At 42.2% G+C, this 21,496-nt stretch overlaps 1 non-coding gene across 1 annotated transcript; it reads right to left on the reverse strand.

Moving 5' to 3' along the window:
* Positions 1-20,915: 20,915 nt before the first annotated feature.
* TRNAR-CCU (transfer RNA arginine (anticodon CCU)) lies at positions 20,916-20,993 on the reverse strand. Its single transcript has one exon. It is a non-coding gene; the product is annotated as a tRNA-Arg (tRNA).
* Positions 20,994-21,496: the final 503 nt, after the last annotated feature.

Below are 21,496 nucleotides of genomic sequence, written 5' to 3' on the forward strand. Positions count from 1 at the left end.
ATTTCTGGACTATCATTCCAATCCTTCTTGGCCATTGGAAATGTTGGTGTATTTGATGGGAGCTGGAGTCGAATCTAGAGGGCACCATGTTGTCTACCTGTCACGGGTGCTTCCCAGCCAAAGGAAGATAGTTAAGTATTTATTGTCAAACAGTTGCTTGTACATCTCTGGATATCTACGTACATCATTCTAATGCAGGCATCTCCAAACTGCGGCCCTCCAGATGTTTTGGCCTGCAACTCCCATTATCCCTAGCTAGCAGGGCCAGTGGTTGGGGAAGATGGGAATTGTAATCCAAAACATCTGGAGGGCCGAAGTCTGGGGATGCCTGATCTAATGACTTGGCAGCTATTCCCAAGTCTGCATTCTATGGAGCAGTTGCAGCAACAAGTGACCATTCCCCTGCCAGCAGTTTATGTACCTTCCCCTGATGGGCTGTGTACATGCAGCCAGAGACTCTGCCTGTGCAGAAACTTCCTCCGCTCCTCCCTTTTCAGTTCCCTCCAGGTTCTGGGGGACAGTGGTGCAAGAGAGGGTGGCACTTCACTTGCCTGACCTGCTTCTTCTGACCCATCCTGTCCTCCACCCTCTAGCTCTGAAGCTTCCCCTGCCTCTGATTCTTGACTTCTGGCTGATGCACAAACCATTGTCCCACTTCAGACTCCAGCCCCCACTTCCCGCGGTGCACACTCATCACCATCCTGCTGATACTACCTCTACTGTAAACAACTCTTATTTCCACACCAGTAGATTATAACTTTTTGGTGATCTGTCTTGAAGCTAATACCTCAGCACAATTCACTGTAGACAGGATGCTTCCAATAGCTAGCATTGAAAATTGAGAATGGTCAATAAGGCGCCATATTCTCTTGCCCTTCCAGAAACAGCTATTGCTTATATGTCTTCAACCATGCTTTATACCAGTGGTGGCCAAACTTGGTCCTCCAGCTGTTTTGGGACTACAATTCCCATCATCCCTGACCACTGGTCCTGTTAGCTAGGGATGATGGGAGTTGTAGTCCAAAAACAGCTGGAGGGCCAAGTTTGGCCACCACTGCTTTATACTAACCAGAGTCCCTACTGTAACCAGATTTGGAAACCAGTGTTATGTGACTTGCTCCTGAAGTCTTAATGATAGTTAGACTTCAGTATCATTATGTCAGAACCAGATATTTAAGTCACAGTGGATGGTGTGGGGAAAAATTGTGGGAGTTCTTTCCCACATAAATGTAGGGTGCACTTAGACACCTTTGACCTCAGAGACTGAACTCCTTTGATTCTGTTTCTCTAGCCACCATTAATGTAGAACCTTCCATTTCCAGATTTGTGGGTTTGTTTGCTTTTCTTAAAAAAGTGTTCATTCTTCACAGCAACTCAATTGTAAAATTGTTAATTAAAGTCAGAGCTAAATAGGTACAGAGAATGTACGAAACGGCTTAGTCTTATTTCAAGTCATTAAAATGAGAAATTACTGTACCAAATATTTTGAGAAAGGAGAAAGAGAAAAACACAGCATCAAGATGGTGTGTGTGTGTGTGTGTGTGTGTGTACTTGTGTGTGTGATTACTCTCAATTTTATGCAGTATTGGAGCTGCTACCTCCCCACTAGTATCTATGGGTCATTGAGGGGGAATTAGACTCACATACGGCCACTGTTCCCCTGCTTGTAGGCACCAAAAGCAAGCATAGTGAGGTCACAAAAAGGCAGGGGTGTTTTTCTCTGTGTCACATCATTCCGGAGCCTTTAGTCATTAGCTTACCGCAGTTTTGTTCCTAGGGTTAAAAGTTAAAGCAGAAACTTGGGACATCTTCCCATTACATCACATGTACATATTCAGACACTAAAAAGTTATACTTCTGCTCTCATTCTAGGCTTAAGAAGGTAGTCTTACTCCAGTCCCTCGTTTCAGATGCTCCACTTTTCTTGCAAAGCCAGCAGTAAATCTGCTTCCACATTCACAAAGTGAGCTCCAAAGTTGGTTCTTAAGTCAGCTTGCGGGACACACATCTGAGGAGATGGCATATAGTTCTCTCTGAAGGGAGAATTTTTAAAGCATTTTAAACAATGGAGCTCCACTTCTGGCACTTCACATTATGTATTTATTGAAATATTTGTACCATGCTTTTCTGTTCACATATGGGACCTCTTTGGAAACTCACAATCAGCACTTAACAGAATAGCAGTAGGAGAGCAGTTAGTGAAATAATGCAGAGATGCAGAACAGCAGATGAAACACATCAACTGGCAAAAAAAAGTGTTTAAAAAGTGAGAAATAACTTAACTATAACACATAACAAAACATTCCAGAACAGGAAACATCTCACTTAATTTATTGTTTTGGTATGGATAGTGTGTGAATTAGCAAATGAATAGATAATGTGCTCTTTGACTTTAATACATCTTTGTGTCATATTATCATTAGAACAGAAATTAATATTCCCCATGGTACTCTCCTGCTTATAAATGTGATATGGATTGTTGTATGCATTTAAGTCTCCTTGCGTTCAGGACCAGCCCTACCATTAGACAGAGTGAGGCAGCTGCCTCAGGCAGGAACAGTGGGCGGTGTTAGAGGGCAGAGTTGTGTGTGGCATGTGTGCCCTGCCCTAAGCTAGTCATTAATCTCAAGTACACTGTCCCATTTACAATGTTGAAATTAGATTCAGCTATTCATCCAGTTGGCTTTTGTACATGAAATGGGAAGAAGTGCCATCTTATTTATTTTTTGCCCTAGGTGGCAGAATGTATTGGGCCAGCCCTGCATTCTTTTATTTATTTAAATTGCTCTGTATTATAAATGCAACAATATACTCTACCTAGGGTCCCCGGAGCAGCCCTGGCTGCAGTAACAGCAGAGATGACAAAAAAAGCACTCTTTAGAAATTCAGAAACTGGAACAGTTTGGAAACTTTTCATTATTTCTACTGAAGAACATTTGTTTATTGATGTTGCCGCTCTGTCACTTTCTAAACTTTCCATCAGAACTACCAGCTCAAAAAAAAATCTCCACTTTATATTTTATTTAACGGATGGCTTATCTTAATTATAATGGTTATCAAACCATGATCCAGGGATCTCTTGTGTTTTGTGGTATACTTGGCTAGGTAGAAGCCTCACACTTATCTCCTTATTTTCAACTTACATTGGGGGCTTAAATTACAATATAATTTTTGTATGTCACATAATGCTTCATATTGGTTGGGAATTCTTTCTTTTTTTAAAAAAAAAAGATGAGGTAATCCAGTCAACTAAAAGAAACTCATATTTAATGCATTGCTTCTCCAACATCTTTAGATAGATGCACATTTGTTTTCATGTTGTCTAATCTATCATATATGTCACGACTCTGCAGTGAAAACTGGCCACTCTCTTTAGATGCAGCAAGTACATGAGTGTTGAAATACATACATGTTGTCAACCCATACATATGTTGTCCAAAGATGGATAATAATAAGTGGAGAAGACAATACAGGTTTTCTTCCAAACTAAAAATAAAATAAAATGATTTGAAGGGTAACTGAAACCTGGAGGAGCCCAGTTTAGGAATTACAATTTTATGGTGATTTTTTTAAAAAATGTCTCTTTAAGACTGATACATCATTGAAGATTCATTCTCAATTATAACACATATTTTACTAGAGTTATCTCCCCCAACATAAAACAGAGTGAACTTTATAACACACTAACACACACACACACAGCCAACTCAATACATTTAGCTCCCTGAGGAACAGCACAAGATAGGGAAGGACAGATCCATCAATTTCATTTTGTCTCGTTTTTTGAAATATTAAGTTAACTTCACCACATTTCCACATCAGTTTGGGATGCTTTTTTTAAAGTCCTCAGAAAAAAAATTGCCAGCATTTCTGTGCACATTTCTCTTAATATACACTTTCCAGCAAGTCATAATGCATTTGTATATGTTATTTTCATGAATATGTGCATTTTTATGCAAACTTTCCCAGTAACAGAGAATGGAGACCTGTAACACAGAATGTGGAGAAGTGTAAATTTCAAAGGAAAGCTATGTTTTGGTTCACACATTATTTGGTTTTGCATGAGGAACAGCCTTCAAAACTAGGTTAACCACATAGTATTTATTTGCGGTGGGGCACAGACTGTCTGGCACCAGTTTATTTCAGGTTCAGATGATCATGTTGATGATGGTGTGAAGGCTTGCACCCCATAGCCTTATGTAGTGGGGTGGAGTGTCGCAAGCATTATGTTGCATGAACTGGTGTACTTCTCATCCACAAACATCTCTCCAGAGAGCCAGAAATCACATTACCAATTGTCAGCTTGATTTTCTACGATGGCTGGAAAGAGGCTTCTGCTCAACCTTGCACCAGATCTAACAGCAGTTGAGTCAACACAAGAGGTCCAAAGGAAGAAGAGTTGGCACATACTACAGATTGCAGCAAATCATATGCATATGTAACATAATATGTGCACGGTCTTATGCACATGCACACACACACACCCCAACATCTTATTTTTCCTAACACAATATTGTTTACTTGGCTTTGGTATGGGGTGAGAATTATTATTATTATTATTATCCTCACCTCAGACTACCCCTTTCACTCACTGCATTAACATGAGCGTTTATGCTGGCAAATAGCACAAGAAGATCAATACAATATTACAATAACTGGTTCTTTATTTTCTTATTCATTTTCCAATGCTTAATTAGAAGGAACATCTGATGGTGTGTGTTTTTCCCCTTGCCTTTTTCTGTTTTCTTCTCTCTCTCTGTCTTTCCTCCTCTCTTCGACTTTGTCCTCTCCTTGTCCTCTCTACCCCCAGTTTCAGCCTCCCTGTTCATTTGATTCTCTCTCTGTATTGTGATTTGAAAGTATGAAACCAAATCTGAATCCTGGTTGGACATGTAAAGGGCTAAAAAAAATCCAAAACTTTTATGGGAATAAACATTTAGGGAGGAATTGAAATTACAGTGGCTGTGAAGCAAAGGGAAAAGGGAAAGGTTGACAAATTAAATGAGAATGAAATAATATGCACATGAAAATGGGTTAAACCAATTTTATTGACAAGATTTTAAAAAATTAAATTTAAAGATAAACTGTTAGACAAAAGGACAAGTTGACTACTTTTATTTATTTCATTTGTGCATTGCTATCCATAAAACAACTGAAAGTTATATAACACCTCTGACTTTCATGGGTGTTTGGCCACACTGTACACACAAACGACTTCAAATGTGATGGCATGTTTGTATTTGACTAAATTTCCAAACAACAAATAAACTTGGACAGATTTTGTCTTAGTTTGCTCAGTATTCAAAAGGTTGCCATCTTTGATACAGTGTTGAGTTGATAGTTTACTTGCTATTCCATGTAGTACCGTGTTTCCCCTTTTTTAATTCGTAGTCAAAAAGTAAGCCATGGCAGGGTTTTCCTATAAGTAATAGAAGTAAGACGTACCCCGAAAGTAAGCCGCCATTGCTCCTGCCCAGGGGCGTCCTTCCCATTGGGCTGAATGGCACGGTGCAGCCCAGCACCCGCCCAGCAGGGGCGCATCGAGGAGGCATGCACACTGAGCCGCCCACGTGTCGGCGGAGCTGCCTCCGTCTAGCGGCGGCGCCCCCCCCCCCACTTAGCCAGGCCAGCTGCCCGATGCCATGCTCTCCTGGGGTGCAGATTGCCGTGCCTCTGGCAAAGCAGTCTTGAAGGTGGGGAGGGCCGCCGTGGGAATGTAGCCGGGATCGTGCCGCTGCCCGCTGGGTTCACAATGGGGCGGGACAGAGCAGATAGGTGCCTTTCTCTCTGCACACTGTTGCGAATGAGACGCAGCCCAGGCGGGGAGAGAGAAGCCGCGCTTACTCTGACAGCCTCCACGAAGGGAGAGAGGGACGTTAACCGGTCGAAAGGGATATGGCGTGGCTTTATCTTTCTGGGATGCCTTTCCCTTTCTTCCGTCCTGATGTGGGCAGGCCCCTTTTGCAGGCGCCGTTAGCGGATCGGTGCCTGGAGCTTGCGGAAGGAAACCTCCGCGCGAGAGTCCTGCAGAGGCAGCGATCCTCCAGGCACCGATCCTGGGGCGGGTGACTGCTCCTGGGGAAGTCGGCGCCTCAGGGCGTGAAGTAGGGAGACAAAGCAAACTTCGCCGCTGTGCTGGAGGTGGGGGAAGAGAGACACCTTTCTCCCGTCAGCGCGGCTCGCCTCGAGTGCGCGAAAGCTGCCGGCTCCGCTGCCACCGTCCCCGAAAGCCCCTGTTTGCCTTTGTAATTTGTCTCAAGCCTTGTGCACTGACGAGGCGTGGAAGCCCTGCGTGGGAGCAGGCAGGACCCTGCCCACCTCTCCCCTGCCCTCCTGCCCAACTCTCCAGATTTCTCCTTTTGTTCCTTTTCACTTTCCCCTCTTTGCCTCTCCTCCTCTTTACGGTTCACTTGTTTTCCTCATCCCCCTTTCCCCTTCGGACACATCTTTTTCAGCCTTCGTTAGTTTGTTCCCCACTTTCCCCGCCTACCAAATTCTATTTTCCTCTCCTCTCTTTTCCACATCCTTCCTTCCTTCCTTCCTTCCTTCCTTCCTTCCTTCCTTCCTTCCTTCCTTCCTTCCCATCTTTCTTCCTCTCCCTCGTTCTTATTCTTTCTTTCCCTCTCCTTCCTTCCTTCTTTCTCCCTTTCTGTCTTCTCTCCCTCTTTCTTTTTCTTTCCTTCTTTATTCCCTTCCTTCTTTCCTACTCTTCTTTCTCTCCCCTCTTTCCTTCCTCTCTCCCTCCCACTCCCTCTTTCCTTCCTTCCTTCCCTCCCTCCCTCTCTCCTCAGAAACATAGGATGCTGCTTTATACTTCTGGCCCTTAAACCCTGGAACCAGGAGAGCAGCTCCAGTGAGTCAACCTCAGCCCAGTTCCGTCCTGATGTGGGCAGGCCCCTTTTGCAGGCGCCGTTAGCGGATCGGTGCCTGGAGCTTGCGGAAGGAAACCTCCGCGCGAGAGTCCTGCAGAGGCAGCGATCCTCCAGGCACCGATCCTGGGGCGGGTGACTGCTCCTGGGGAAGTTGGCGCCTCAGGGCGTGAAGTAGGGAGACTTTACAAAGCATTACTTGCTTTGTAAATTTCTTTCCTTAATAATTTCTTATGGTGATACCAGGGCTTTTTTCAGCTGGAACTCAGTTCCAGCACCTCTCAGGTGGGTGCCATTGCCATTATAAGAGAACAAGGGAGGTGTTCATGGTGAGTTCCAGCACTTCTTTTTCTAGAAAAATAGAACTGGGTGAAATAATGCTATTTTGACATAAGGGGCTGCTCATTGTTGATCCCCCCAGTCACAATCAACAGGAAACAACAAAACAACAACTTTCAGTCAATTGAGTGAACCTCTGCTGAACAGGACTTACTTACGAGTAGACAACATAGAAGCACCTTGGCCATGGAGAAGGCAGAAGATAACATAGTTAAGTGCATTGCGGAACCTCCTTTTTAATCTCATTTCTATATAATTACACAAAATCAATGCCTCAGCAGTGCTAAAGGTCTCTAGTGTAGATGCAACCTGAGTGAAAGTCAGAGCAGGCCAACAAAAACGTGGCCTCCTAGGATCAAAGGCTGGCATGAAAAAGACCTGCATTGCATGAAGTCAGCAAAATATGGTTCAGTCCTTACCTCACAAATGAGTGCCAGAGAGAGATGTAGCCAGGGTTAGTATAACTGAAAGTATTGGCTAGATCCATTCGTAGTGTAAAATATACTAGGAAGAAATGTTCATAAAATATTCTCCCCATTTTTTAAAAAAAACCTGATATCCTTGTTTGTAACTCTGGCTTCTCTATGTAGCCTCATAATTATGGAGATAATAATGGTTTGGTTTTAGTTAATTCTGTAGAGAGTGGTGTTAAAAGAAGAAGCCAATTCTATTGAACCCAGTTAGTTCTTCTGCTTTCCTTCTCATATGCTTCATCCTTTTCTGATCCTGAGGGAAGGGTATCATCAGCGTTGAGGTCAGCATCTGGCATCTGTGAGTAGCTGCAAGGGGTCTCATAACCACTGGTGTTTGCCCTGGAACCCCCTTTAACTTTCTTTATTTTTATTTATTATTAGGCCTGCTGCTCTGAGCCACACTAGTTGCCTGGGGCTAGTCCACAAAGAAAACTACAAAAGAAGAAGAAGTTTTGACTTCCTTGGTTTGGCAGCCAAGTATGGCCACCATTATAATTTCTCACAATCTCCTGGAGTGATGTTACCTCATGAGCACAGTGGGAAATTCAAACAGAGGCTAGCTCAGCTCTCTGGCTCTGCTAGGAGCACACCTCAAAGCACTGGCGCTGCCACTGCTTCCCACGAGGCCCACAAGGCCACTACAATGGAGGTGGGAGAGGAAGCCCAACATTCTACCAACAGTAAGATAGGGATCTGAAAAGATTGCTTTGCAACTGAGAGAAGAATGCTAATAAGTTGCTTAAAAATGTTGTGGAGAATAAAGCTAAAGGGACCCCTGACCATTAGGTCCAGTCATGACCAACTCTGGGGTTGCAGCACTCATCACGTTATTGGCCGAGAGAGCCGGCGTACAGCTTCCAGGTCATGTGGCCAGCATGACAAAGCCATTTCTGGCAAACCAGAGCAGCACACGAAGATACCATTTACCTTCCCCTATTTATCTACTTGCACTTTGACGTGCTTTCGAACTGTTGTGGAGAATAATCAACATCAAATATGTAATTCTTACACGGTTTTACGTGGCATCTCAGATGTGGTGAAGTTACCCAAAGCTTTATTTCAAATGCAGTTAAAAGAAGAAGGAGCATTTGAGATAAATAACAGTATTTGTGTGAACCCTGTCTTTAAATGACTTATGACCTGATTTGGAAAACTCCACTTCATAAAGCTGACAATGATATGATTGCTTGAAACAACACAGTAACTTTTTTAAAGGGTCAGAGAAATCACAGAGTGTTTAAGGCTAAACAAATTCTGATCAGCCCGTCTGTATTCATACATACTGTACATTTAATGGGAAGTGTACAAATATTGTGAGTGAAAGGTGCTTATACGTCAGGTCTCATGCTAACTTATGGGATCCATGTTGTGCAATTATGAAATTATGATTTTATTATTGTCATCATCATCATAAAAAACCACCTACAGGAGTATCAGAAGTCAGGAAACGATTTAATTACAGAATGCACTGGTTTACAAAGCTATTCTCAAACTAATGGGCCCTCTACCTTCTCTGTCATGATCTGTATTATAACAAGAGGGGTTTGCTTACACATTTGTTTGTTTGTTTGTTTGTTTGTTTGTTTGTTTGTTTTTCTTTCTGTCTTCCTTCTGACAGATAAAAAGTGATTGTCTAAATGAAACACCTGTATAGTCACTGACATTTCAAGCAAGGCAGTAAAGGAAGTTCTTGGGAGATCCACATTAAGCATAATTTGATGAGGCAATGATAAACAAAACCATATTTAAATAAAAAAAGAAATAAAACATTTATGCAAGCATTTGAAATAATGGCTCTCTAGGTCTTTGAGAACCCCCACCCTTAACTCGGTTGCATGCAGAGTCCCATTGGTTCCTCAGCCAGCATGATACGTCTTCCAGCTAGTTACAAAATCTACTCCATTTTTCTACCATTCTTTGCATTACATACACATCTGCACTGCAGCTGCTGTTCAGGAAAGAGGGTGGGAGGAAAACCAACCCTTAACAATTCTTTTTAAAAGAAAAGAAAAAAGCCCAACACCAAACAACACTTCATTATATTTTAATTCTACACCACAGCACATTAAAATGAAAGCATTGGCACCTTGTATTAACTGATGAGCTTTCCAGAAATTGTCATAATTGCGTGCGGGGTTTTAAAATGGCTTTTGTGTAAAATACCTTTGGTGGCGCGAGATCAAAGGAAAGCAGTGTTGCCTGCAACAAGATGATAATTCAGGTAAACACCTTCAATAGTAAAAATGCAAATGTTTCAATGAGATGGATTTTGCTTCCATTTTAGGTTTATTTTTGCCTGCCAAAGAAACAAGTTCAAACATATTTCATGTTTCCTGTAACATAACCTCCTACCACCCCCCAAAAATCCAAACATACCTATAATCAAAGAGGAGGTAGAGAGATTGCAATCCTGTAGCTCAGTCGGTAGAGCATGAGACTCTTAATCTCAGGGTTGTGGATTCCAACCCCACGTTGGGCAAAAGATTCTGGCATTTCAGGGGGTTGGACTAGATGACCCTTGTGGTCCCTTACAACTTTATGATTCTATGATTCTACATCCATTTACCTGGAAGCAAGTCCAAACTGGACTCCTTCTGAGCAGACATGCAGAGAATCGCACTGGTAACCTAGATCTCCAATATTTCATTTTAGCCAGGTTTTCTAGAAGGCACAGCAATGAGAAAGGGAACACTAGAAGTCCAGTACAGAGATCCTCTGTATCTCAAATGGATTTGAGGTGTGTGTGTGTGTGTGTGTGTGTGTGTGTATTATAGAGCCAGATTCTGAGCAGCTCAGAATAAAATGAATTTCTGTGGACCCCATTCACCGTGAGGAGAAATCTAAAAATGACAGTAACTAATCCCTGTTTAGGCCAATGCGAGTTAAATTTAAAGAGCCACTCCTGGATGCAGTGAACTTGCCAAATTGCAGACAACTGGGTCCACAGTTTTTGTGGTCCAAGAAAAAGTGATTTGCATTTTCCTATAATCCCTTGTGAGGGAGGAAAGCTGGGATTGTCTCTTGCTCATCTCACCTCTGTGTGTATTTTTGCTTGCACTGTACATAAAAAAACACAACACAAAACTTTTCAACTTCCTTTCAGCCTTTCCTTTCTGGTACCTGTGTCCTCTAACAGGATTTGCAACATTTGCAACATTGTCCCCAATGTAGCCTGTGGCATTCTGAAGACTTCTGGATTTTTTTAAGCTAAAGCGGAGCAGTTTTGTTTTGCTTTTTAAGCTTTTAACTTTTATTATTGTTGTTTCCTTGCAAAGGGAGAGGGGAAGTTGTCTGCATTATATTGCTTTTGCCAACTGCTCTAATCTACACTGAAGGTGCATGCATGCCTTAAAAGGCAGCGCACAAATCCTGTAACAAATAATTAGATGATCACAGTTTGTGTCAACCACAGGCTGCAACCAAGCACGCTGTGAGGAACAGACAAAAGGAAGCAGTGGGCTGGATCCAAAGCTTCTCTTCCTCTGATAGAAGTAGCTTCCTCGAGGGGAGATCCAATGTATTGGCAGCTTTCCTGATAACATTTATTAGTTCTGGAAACAGATCTGAATCAGGCAAACAGGTCCCTTGTAAGGCAGAGAGCAGAAGTCATAAGATCTCTGCTGGATAAGATGAATGGCCCATCCTGCCCAGCTTCCTGTTCTCCTTGTGGCCAACCAGATTCCTATGGGAAACCTGCAAGCATGATAGGGGCACAACAGTATTCTCCCCCACTTGAAATTCAACACAAATGCTCAGGTGAGGGGAGGAGTCAGAGTGACTGGCTCAGCATCTCCCCCAAGGATGCACTCACAGGTACACTGCATGACCCAGGCATCCCCAAACTGTGGCGCTCCGGATGTTTTGGCCTACAACTCCCATGATCCCTAGCTAACAGGACCAATGGTCAGGGATGATGGGAATTGTAGCCCAAAACATCTGGAGGGCCGAAGTTTGGAGATGCCTGGCATGACCCATGCTGTCCTTCCCAACAATCCTCCACAATCTTTATTCTCCATAAATTCCTGGCACTGTAGTCTAAATCACTGAGGCCCTTGGGCTTGCCGATCGGAAAGTCGGCGGCTCAAATCCCCATGATGGGGTGAGCTCCTGTTGCTCTGCCCCAGCCCCTGCCAAACTAGCAGTTCGAAAGCATGCCAGTGCAAGTAGATAAATAGGTTCACCTGTGGCAGGAAGCTAAACAGCATTTCTGTGCGCTATGGCACTTGTTACGGTATTCTGTTGCACCAGAAGCTGTTTAGTCATACTGGCCACACGACCCGGAAAGCTGTCTGTGGACAAACACTGGCTCCCTCGGCCTCAAAACGAGATAGTCACCTTTGACTGGGCCTAACCGTCCAGGGGTCCTTTACCTTACCTTAGTGTATTATTTCAAATCTGTGTATAGGAACAAACTCCTAGGGGATGAGGTCCCTTCAGCCCCTCCTCAATAAAATATTTGAGCCCCCACCCCCACCACAGTAAATGCATAGCTGTCAAGTCTCCCGTATTCCCCGGGAAACCCCCATTTTTCCAGCCATTTCCTGCTGGCAGCCCGAATAAAAAACCCCCCGTATATCCCCTGGATTCTTACCGGCCCGGGGAGGCTCCTTCTGTGCATGTCTGGAGTCTCTGAACATGCGCAGAAGAGATTTCTGGCACTGCGGCCATTTGGGAAATGGGCAGAGCATGCATAGGAGCAACTTCCGATGCTGCTCTGCCCAGTTCCAAAATGGCCGCAGCGCGGCCTCTGGTGCTGTGCCGCTGCCGATCCCGGATTTTTCAATCTGGGAGTTGGCACCTATGTAAATGGGCATTGCCATTCAAGTGGTGTGTGTGTGCTGCGACATGTGATGATTATGTGGGGCAGGCCTTACTTGCCCACCAATATTTTATTCAAGTTGGCACTCCTGAATCTGTGGATATAACCATGGGTTAAACACGAACCCACATCAGCTCAGCCTATACAAGCAGCTGCTCCTTGAGCTTGATTCCATCCAGAGTCCCCGTCCCTACTGAGTGTTAGTGTTACGTATATTTCAGGCCTGCCTGATCCTACTGTGGATGCTACCTACACCCATCTCTTTCCTACTGTAACTAGAAAATCTTTCTGATGACTAGAAAGATCAAACATATGATAAAGCATATTTCAGACACACACACCCTTGGGGCAATTTGGATAAGCTCTTCAAAGGGGAAGCCCATCTTAAAAATTCAGCAAAAAGCCATCGTGATCCTGTGGGAAAAAGAGAAATAATAACGAAATCCAGCTCCTACAAAACACGTATCCATTTATCACCAATCCACAAGGAGAATCACACTACATCATTTAAGAACTGGGGGGGGGGGGGGAGAGAACCACATTTATCCCTATTTCCTAACTACTTATTTACTTTTGTGTCACATGTGATGGATCTTTTCATTTCACATGAATACAGAGTTTTGCCACTTAAGGATATGACGGCACAAAGAAATAGGAAACTTCTGCTTCAAGTGCATTTATTTACTTAAAATATTTCTAAGTCACCCTTCAGTCAATGGATTTCAGGGCAGTGTACAATAATGATAATAAACACTCATACAATACTAGTACAGTACAATAAAAACAATATCCTTCATAACTGAGAGGCAGCAAAACTGGAAAAACTAAAAGACATAAGGCAACATTTAGAAGTATATCTGAAGCTGTTGATGACAGAGAAGTGAAAAATTACACCCTAGCAGAACATGAAAGAGAAATACAAAAATTCTGACTCAGTGAATTCCACAGAGCTAGATATTCATTACATGCCTACACTGGTGTTGTGCTGAGATCTGCTCTCCAATTTCATGAAAGTTTTCTTACCCTGAAAAAGAGGTTTCCATTTTTCTGCCCCATTCCCAGAGCACTTTGGTATTTCAATGAATGTGACATGAGATCTTTGGGGGCACTATGTCTGTTTTTTCAAGTTCTCTGCAGACTCCCTGGCTGCCCAAACATCCTGAACTGGGGGGTGGGGGTGGGAAATGCCCTATTAGAAGGAGTTAACTCATGATGTCTTCTCCTAGGCTATAATTGAAGTGTAGGCACCTAGGAAGGCTGCAAAGCACAGACCACTTTTGAGATGATGAATAGAATAAAATAAAGGACACTTGGAAACAGCTGCTGCCACCTTAGAAATATCAAAAGTGTTACAAAATTCCACCCATGAAAATTTCACGGGAATTTCTCTCCCCTTTGATAATTCTAGAATGCAATCTCTTTTGATGAGAAAAACAAATGCAGGATAACATTTCAGCACTGCATTAGTCTACAGCAAGACTGAAATCCTATACACACTTACCTGGAAGTAAATCCCACTGAGCTAAGGCCCTGTCCTGGAAATACGGTATATATCTGGCGTCAAATTTTAAAACAGAGTTCGCAGCTTTGCCAAGTAGAAATATTCTTGCATTGCAGCGGGTTCGACTCCATGATCCTTGGTTTTACCTTTCAGCTCTTCAATTCTATGATTCTGTCATTCTATGAAATAGTCATTTGTAATGTACCAAAAAAAAAAAAAAAACAAACAAAAACGCACGCACACATAAACAAATCTTTCAGGAAGGCACAACCTGAGTTAACACACAGTTTCACTATTATCTACTGGTAGCCAAGACTCCTAGTCATTGGCTAATTTGATATGATGTCACAGAAACCTGGAAGTCAAAGCTTTCATCTTCATTTGGAAATGGGCAAAATATATAGTAATATTCCATAATTTCAATAAGGTGCATATAAATTGTTTAGATTTGGCTTTTGTAAATAGTAGTGCTGGTGCACATTATTTCACATTGGACAAATATAAAAAGATATTCTGTATATTATGACTTCACGAGCAGCTGCTGTTCCCATCCCTTGCATATTCATTAGCAACTTCTCATCTCACAAACTAGCTGAACTGGGGAGTCATTTCAAACAAGCAGAAGGAACATTCACACACCTTAATAGCATACTCACCGCTGTTAGACAGAAACCCAGTTTATCATGTCATAATTTGATTGCATGCAATGGTCCATCACAAATCGCATGATATGCAACCTACATATATCTGAGGAAGGTACCTGGTCCCATTTCTATATTCACAGACAGTGTGCTTTCTCAGGTAAACATTATGCATGTTAACCACCACATATAAATGCACTTGCCAGCAATTTGGTTCATTTTTGTGGCGAGTTAGGGTGCATTCAAATATGGGGATTGTTGCACTAGCTTTCCTGGTTCTGATGCTAGTACTTCTGCCCAGCTTTCTAATGCTCCTTTTATCTGTTGCGTTATGGAACTGCAGATTTTTAAATCGATATTCCGTGCTGCATTACATTTCATTCACACAGGTGGGCATGGTATGACACAACAGCACTCATTGGCAGATATGTCACCAACATGCCACCCTTTATGTACCTGAGCTCTTTTCATCCCCCATAAAAATGGTGGGAAATAATTGTACAATGGCATAATGCCCTGTGGTATCCAGGGCTGCAAGCTGGCCTTTTCCTGCATGCAATTAGCATGGAAATAAGTGCTAAACTTCCACCAGATTTCTGGAAGTGCCTCATTGAGTGAAATATGGCATAAAATGTGGAAATTATCCAGTAAAAAATAAATTGCAAAAATGGAATAATGTGCTGTATGTGTGCAGCCTTAATGCACCAGTCTGGCACATTGATTCCATGTGGTAAGCACAGTTCTATGTGATGAGGCATGTGAGAAATGCTTACATCAGCAAGCACTTGGTCACATTCATATCTGTCTTGCGCTTACGATCAAATTTATGCCATGTGGTGGGGCAAGCTGAGGCAAGAATGGTCTTTTGCAGGAAATAAAGAGGCAGAGTCATGTTGGTTAGTCTGATTGTTGAGCAAGCCTCACCTGGAAGCTCTTTAAAGGGTTCAGAGAGTGCCACATTACTTGCTCTGTCTGACCTATTGTTATTAAGAAGCCTCCCTCTGGGGTTGGAGTGCCTGGCCGGTTTAACAGCATTTCCCAACTTAAGCCAGAGTTGCGTGGTGGAATCCAGTTTCTCTCGTGCATCTGAATCTTGGCAGAGCAGCAAATCCTATCGGGTAACTGTTGGCCTAAACATACAAGTGAATCTGTTCCATTTCATGCTCTTCTGACCTTTAACTGTGATGAAAAATGCACAAGTCTGAATGTTTTCCAGATTGTATTGGTCCAGCCAATTGTTCAAAAAGAAATCATTTAATCTGCTCTGCCCCCTTGCTCTTTGGGGTCCAGAGCACCTCCAAACTCTCTCTACCGTGCCTCTTTTTCTTTTTTAAAAGTGGAATTTCCTCATCCGCTTTCCAAGCGAGCTCTAGACTTAGCTCAAATGATGCCAACTGATAAACTACATTACTCTCTTCCTAGAAATGTAGCCCCAAAGTGTGCGTCTTATCACAACGAGAATGAAAGAGATAAAAAGAAGAGTAAGTCATTTCCTTTAGGAAATCATAACATGTAGTGGGGCGGGGGCGGGGGAAAGAAACACAGGAAAATAAACTTAAATGGAAGTGTAATCCCCAAAGAAAACTCTTCAGTAATGCTTCGCTCACAGGTGATAGCTCACAAACATGTAAATCATTTTATCTATAAATAACTCAACATTCCAATAAATCAGGTGAAGACAGTTTTGGTTAACTTAAACAAGCAGGATTCTTAAAACAGAAAGGATGTTATGGGAACTTATGGGAAGTTAGGCATTTGATACCCATGGGCTAGGCTGCCCAAGACATTTGGCACCTGAGACAAACCACAAAATGGTGTCTCCTTCCCTGCCAGGGAAGAAGCGGTGAGTGAAGATTTACATCAGGAACAAGGGGGAGAATAATTGATTTTTTATTATTATTATTATTAGCAGTAGCAGTAGCAGTAGTAGTACTATACCCCGCCCATCTGCTAGTTTGCCCCAGCCACTCTGGGCAGCTTCCAATACATATAAAAACATAATAGAATATCAAACATTAATAGTAACAATCTGATCCAATATAATTGGATCACAATAACTTTAAAATAAACAACTTGCATCAAATAAAGCAATATTCAACAACCCATTAAAATCAAATAGTAAACAGTAAAATTAAACATCAGCAAATAATTGTTTACACTTATCAGTTATGATAAAGAATTACTAATCTATAATCAATAAAAATAATAATAGCAAATCACAATGCATAAAATGCCACAGAACCTACAAAAACTTGTAAAAGGATCGAACTGAGAAACAAGGACACACAACTTGTAATTTATTTATTTATTTAAATACCCCTGAAGTCCTCTCTTCCCAGCTGCTTCTTCTGTACTCAAAATCATTGCCTGGGGAAAGCTCCCCGGGCTGGAGGATGAGGCAAGGCAGGTGAGCAGATTGTCTTCTGGCCAGCAGAAAGTCTCTCTCCCCTCACCTACACTGGGATCTGCTGCTGTTGTAGATCCTCCCGACCACCTCACAGAAAAAAGTGAAGGGGCTCTCTAGAATGCAGGGTCTTCCTATCCCCCCCCCAAGATATCAATGTGTGCCAGCCACACCTCCCAGCAGGGGTGCCAACTTGAGCAAAATATTGGTGGGGAGCTGTTAAGCTCTGCCCTGTATAGTCACATAACACGGTGCATCCACACTATTTTAGACTAGCTGTCTTTCTAACATGCAAGGAGATTTTTGGCAAAGAGCACATTCTAAAAATGGAGAAATATTTACAAGGTATTATGACCGAGTTCAAACAGATGCTGTCTATAAAAGGACTGTATTTAAACAGGGTCTTAACGCTTCTGAATTGAACGGGGCTAGGCCTAATCTTAGCTACATTTACTGAAAAAGAAACCATTACTTTGTACATATCATATGATTAGGGGAAACTTGGACTGATCTTGGCGATTACTCAGTCTCTACATGGTCTCGGCAAAGGATCTTGTTTTGTTATGGCTTGTTATGCTGGGACTTATTTGTGGGAATGTTCAAGGTGGCAGGAGAGGATATATTGTTTATTAATATTCTTCCTAATGTGCGCTAGCAAGTTCCTTTATGTAGCAGAGTTACATTCCCCTTTTTATATGCACAGCAGATAGTGAGAGGCTCACACGAGCCTGCAACCAGCTATCATACAATTCAATCTGTCTCAGATTGAATTGTACATTCTTGGTAAATTCCCTTTTATCCCTCTTAAAAGAATAAAGACACAACAATCTTATTTAAAGTCAATAAAAGAAGTTTACTCGCATCAGTTCACAGTTGGCTTCCTGAAGGCAGACTTAGTTACAAATATGTACATGTAGATCTACCCTATCTATATAGCGCAGGCATGTCAAACATGCGGCCCTCCAGATGTTTTGGCCTGCAACTCCCATGATCCCTAGCTAGCAGGACCAGTGGTTGGGGAAGATGGGAATTGTAGTCCAAAACATCTGGAGGGCCGCAAGTTTGACATGCCTGATATAGCGGAATAATCCCAGTGCTTCTGCTAGCTGAGAGCTAGCAGAGCAGTCCTAGCTAGAAGCTGGTCAAATGAAGAAGGAAGTCAAAAAGAGGAAGGTGTGCTGCGTGACTCGTCCTTTTGTTACCTGGACAGGTTAGGTCATGCCCACCTTCTATCACATGCAAATGGAAGGATGCTCCAGCCAGGAGGAAGAGGAAGTTTCAGCTGGCTGGACCAAACGTTCCCTCACATGTCTCCTCTAGCATTACAAGGAATGTTGTACTTGATTGCCTCTCATGGATCACATCCCACGTTATTATTATATTATTATTATTGATGCTGTATCAAGCAGGGGTGCTGGTACCCATCAGAGTTGAAGTCACAGTTCCCCATAGAAAGAAATCTGCTATGGATTCCAGCAACCAGTTTCTGCCAAGAAAGCACCACATATCAAAAGAAAGTGCATTGCTTGATGAGCCTACATGGGCAGTACAGTTCTTTCCCCATCCACCATGCCATACCTGTCATTCAAATCTCAATGAATCACTGCTGGAACATCGTGTGTTCACTTTGCTATCAGCATGGTGTGGTCCTCTCAGCAGAGACCTACCTGTCTTACATGCAAGTTGTGAAGCGGAAGGATACTGCTGTGCTCAGGTGCCCAGACCATATTGCTCACAGAGGTAGCGTGGCGATGATCCCACAGTAAAGCAGTTCGAACCATGCCGCTGGTTTGTATGTACACCAACAAAATATGCCAGCTCTACTTATACATATAATGCTACATTTTGAATTTATTAATAAGGCAACCTAATAAAGATTTATATACACATGGATATAAATTATACGTTAAGAATATACAAAAAGATAAAAACTTGACCTGTACAATAAATATAACATACATAAAACACAGAATCTTAGATCTTGGGTGAACATATAATAGCAACTACAATTACAGCAATAAGGCAGAATGCTTTCTTCTTCTTCTTCTTCTTCTCCTCCTCCTCCTCCTCCTCCTTCTGCAATTTTTTAAAACATATTTTGTGTTTTTTTACATGGTAATTTTATGTTGTGAACTGCCCTGAGATCTATGGATAAAGGACAGTATACAAATTTAATAAATGATACTTTTTATTAATTAATTAATAATAATAATAATATACTAATGCCCAAATTCCCACTGATTTTTTTAAGACATTGAAACTAGGATGACCAAACAAACAAAGCAAAAAACAATGAAATTGAAGATGCAACGTGAAACATTCCAGCTTAACTATACATGTACATAACATTGTGCTGTTTGTGGTGACAAAGAAGGGGAAATACAGTATTTTGAAAAATCAGTTAAATTCTTTGGAAGGGATAAGTGGACTTTTTCTATATAGGTGCCCAACTGCTTGTTTATTGTGTTCAGGGTCCCTTCTAACTCTACAATTCTATGATTCTATGATCATTACATTTTTTTTAAATCCCCAAAGGTGGAAGAGCATAGAAGTGAGCAATAAAAATCCACATAAGGAGATCCGTGTGAAAATATACACACACATGCATGCACACACATACACACACACACACACACACACACACACACACACCATGAGAACTATGGCCACATGTACATAAGAATGCCTATTTGGATTGCAGTACTCCTTCACTTCAATTGGATGTGCCACATTTGAATGTACATCCACATTTTGGTGCAAGAAGTGTATCTTTGGAACTCCCTGCCTATTGACCTTAGCCAGGCGCCATCATTGTATTTTTTTTAGCTGCCTGCTGATATGTTTTGTCAAGCCTATTCAGGCACCCTGGGTTACCAGTTTTATTACATTTCATTGCGTTTCATTGTTTTGAGGCATTTTAAGCAGTTTTTAATTATACTAAATATGTTCTTATTTTATTTTTAATAGTATTGTTATTACACATATGTTTGCCACTCTGGGCTCATTTGACAGAAAGGGCAGGATATAAATTTGATAGATAAATAAATAAAATAATGGAAACTTCTCTGCCAATGCCCAGTTTCTATTTGGGAAAAACAAATATAGGCATATTTGGACTTTGTGGGTTCATCTCCTTCACTTTGCATGGGCTGAGTTTTCTATGGCTGCTTTCCTTTGGACTCACCATGTTACTGTTCCGAGCCATTTCTGTATTTCGGTTATTATTTTCAGCCCTCAAACTGCAGCCATAATTCTGCTCCCAGTTAAGTTGCCCAACATGCCACAATATGCTGTAAATCATTCTTCAGACTCATGTATCCTATCCAGCTCGGTACAATGAGTGAAATAAACTGGGTTTTCTCCCCCACTGCACAAAATGGCTCAGATCCTAATTGTCCACAGCAGGGGGCGATTGTGCTAACCCCTGAAGGAGATGGCAGGACGAAGAACCATAACTTTTGAAACAACACGGAGTCTTGCATTTGCCCACGGGTCAAAGCCAAAAATGCATGCTTCTTTATACATTGGAATTTCCTTCCCCACTGGTAACCTCTACTGTGACCTCCAAGATGCAGTCTCTTTCAACTGAAAAAAGTAGAGTTGGTTCTTACACTCTACTAGAAACTGAAATTCATGTCAGATAAAAGTGTGAAGGAGGGAGGTAATCGTGGGATGATGCTGCCTGAGTTCTGAACTGAAGTTCACTAGGAGCTAATCCACTCTAGATTAATTCCAAGTATACATGCTTTGTTGTTACTGCTTTTTTGTGAGAACTCAACAGAACCTACAAGATTTTACTCATAGAATCGTAGAGTTGGGAGGGGCCACAAGAGTCATCACTTCCAACCCCCTGCAATGCAGGAATCTCTCACCCAATGTGGGGCTCGAACCCACAACCCTGAGATTAGGAGTCCCATGCTCTACCAACTGAGCTTAATCTCAGAGGCCCCTGAACCCTTTTAAAGCTCAACTAGCACCATGCTTTCCCATTGCATAATCCTCTGCCACTGTGATAAGCCACTGAGTTTCAAATCCGCATGGACAGGACCAATCATGGAGGTTAGGGATTGGGCATTCCCGTGTCTCTTTGCCAGCTGCAGCCAGTGGCACTTGGAATAAGAATTTACAATCTCTTCTTTTGAAAATGAGAAAGGAAGGCATATGACAGTTCTTAGGTTAGATTTTTAAAAGCTTCTGTGGTCAGATGGTGGGGAAAATCACTGCACATGATGGTTATTTGCTGTTCATGCTTTTGGAGTCCATGGGATGAACAAGACTGGTGGCCACAGAGAATGACAATCCCAACTGAGTTCTTCTTAATGTCCAATGCAATGAAGTCCATTCTTCAGAAGGTTCATTGCAGTAAAAATTGGCAGCATCCTAGCCAACAATAGGAAGCTGCCTTATGCAAAGTCTGACTGATGGTCCATCCAGTTCAGGACTGACTACA

Source organism: Zootoca vivipara, chromosome 10 (genome assembly GCF_965207765.1).
Source record: "Zootoca vivipara chromosome 10, rZooViv2.hap1.1, whole genome shotgun sequence".
Taxonomy (NCBI): Eukaryota; Metazoa; Chordata; class Lepidosauria; order Squamata; family Lacertidae; genus Zootoca; species Zootoca vivipara.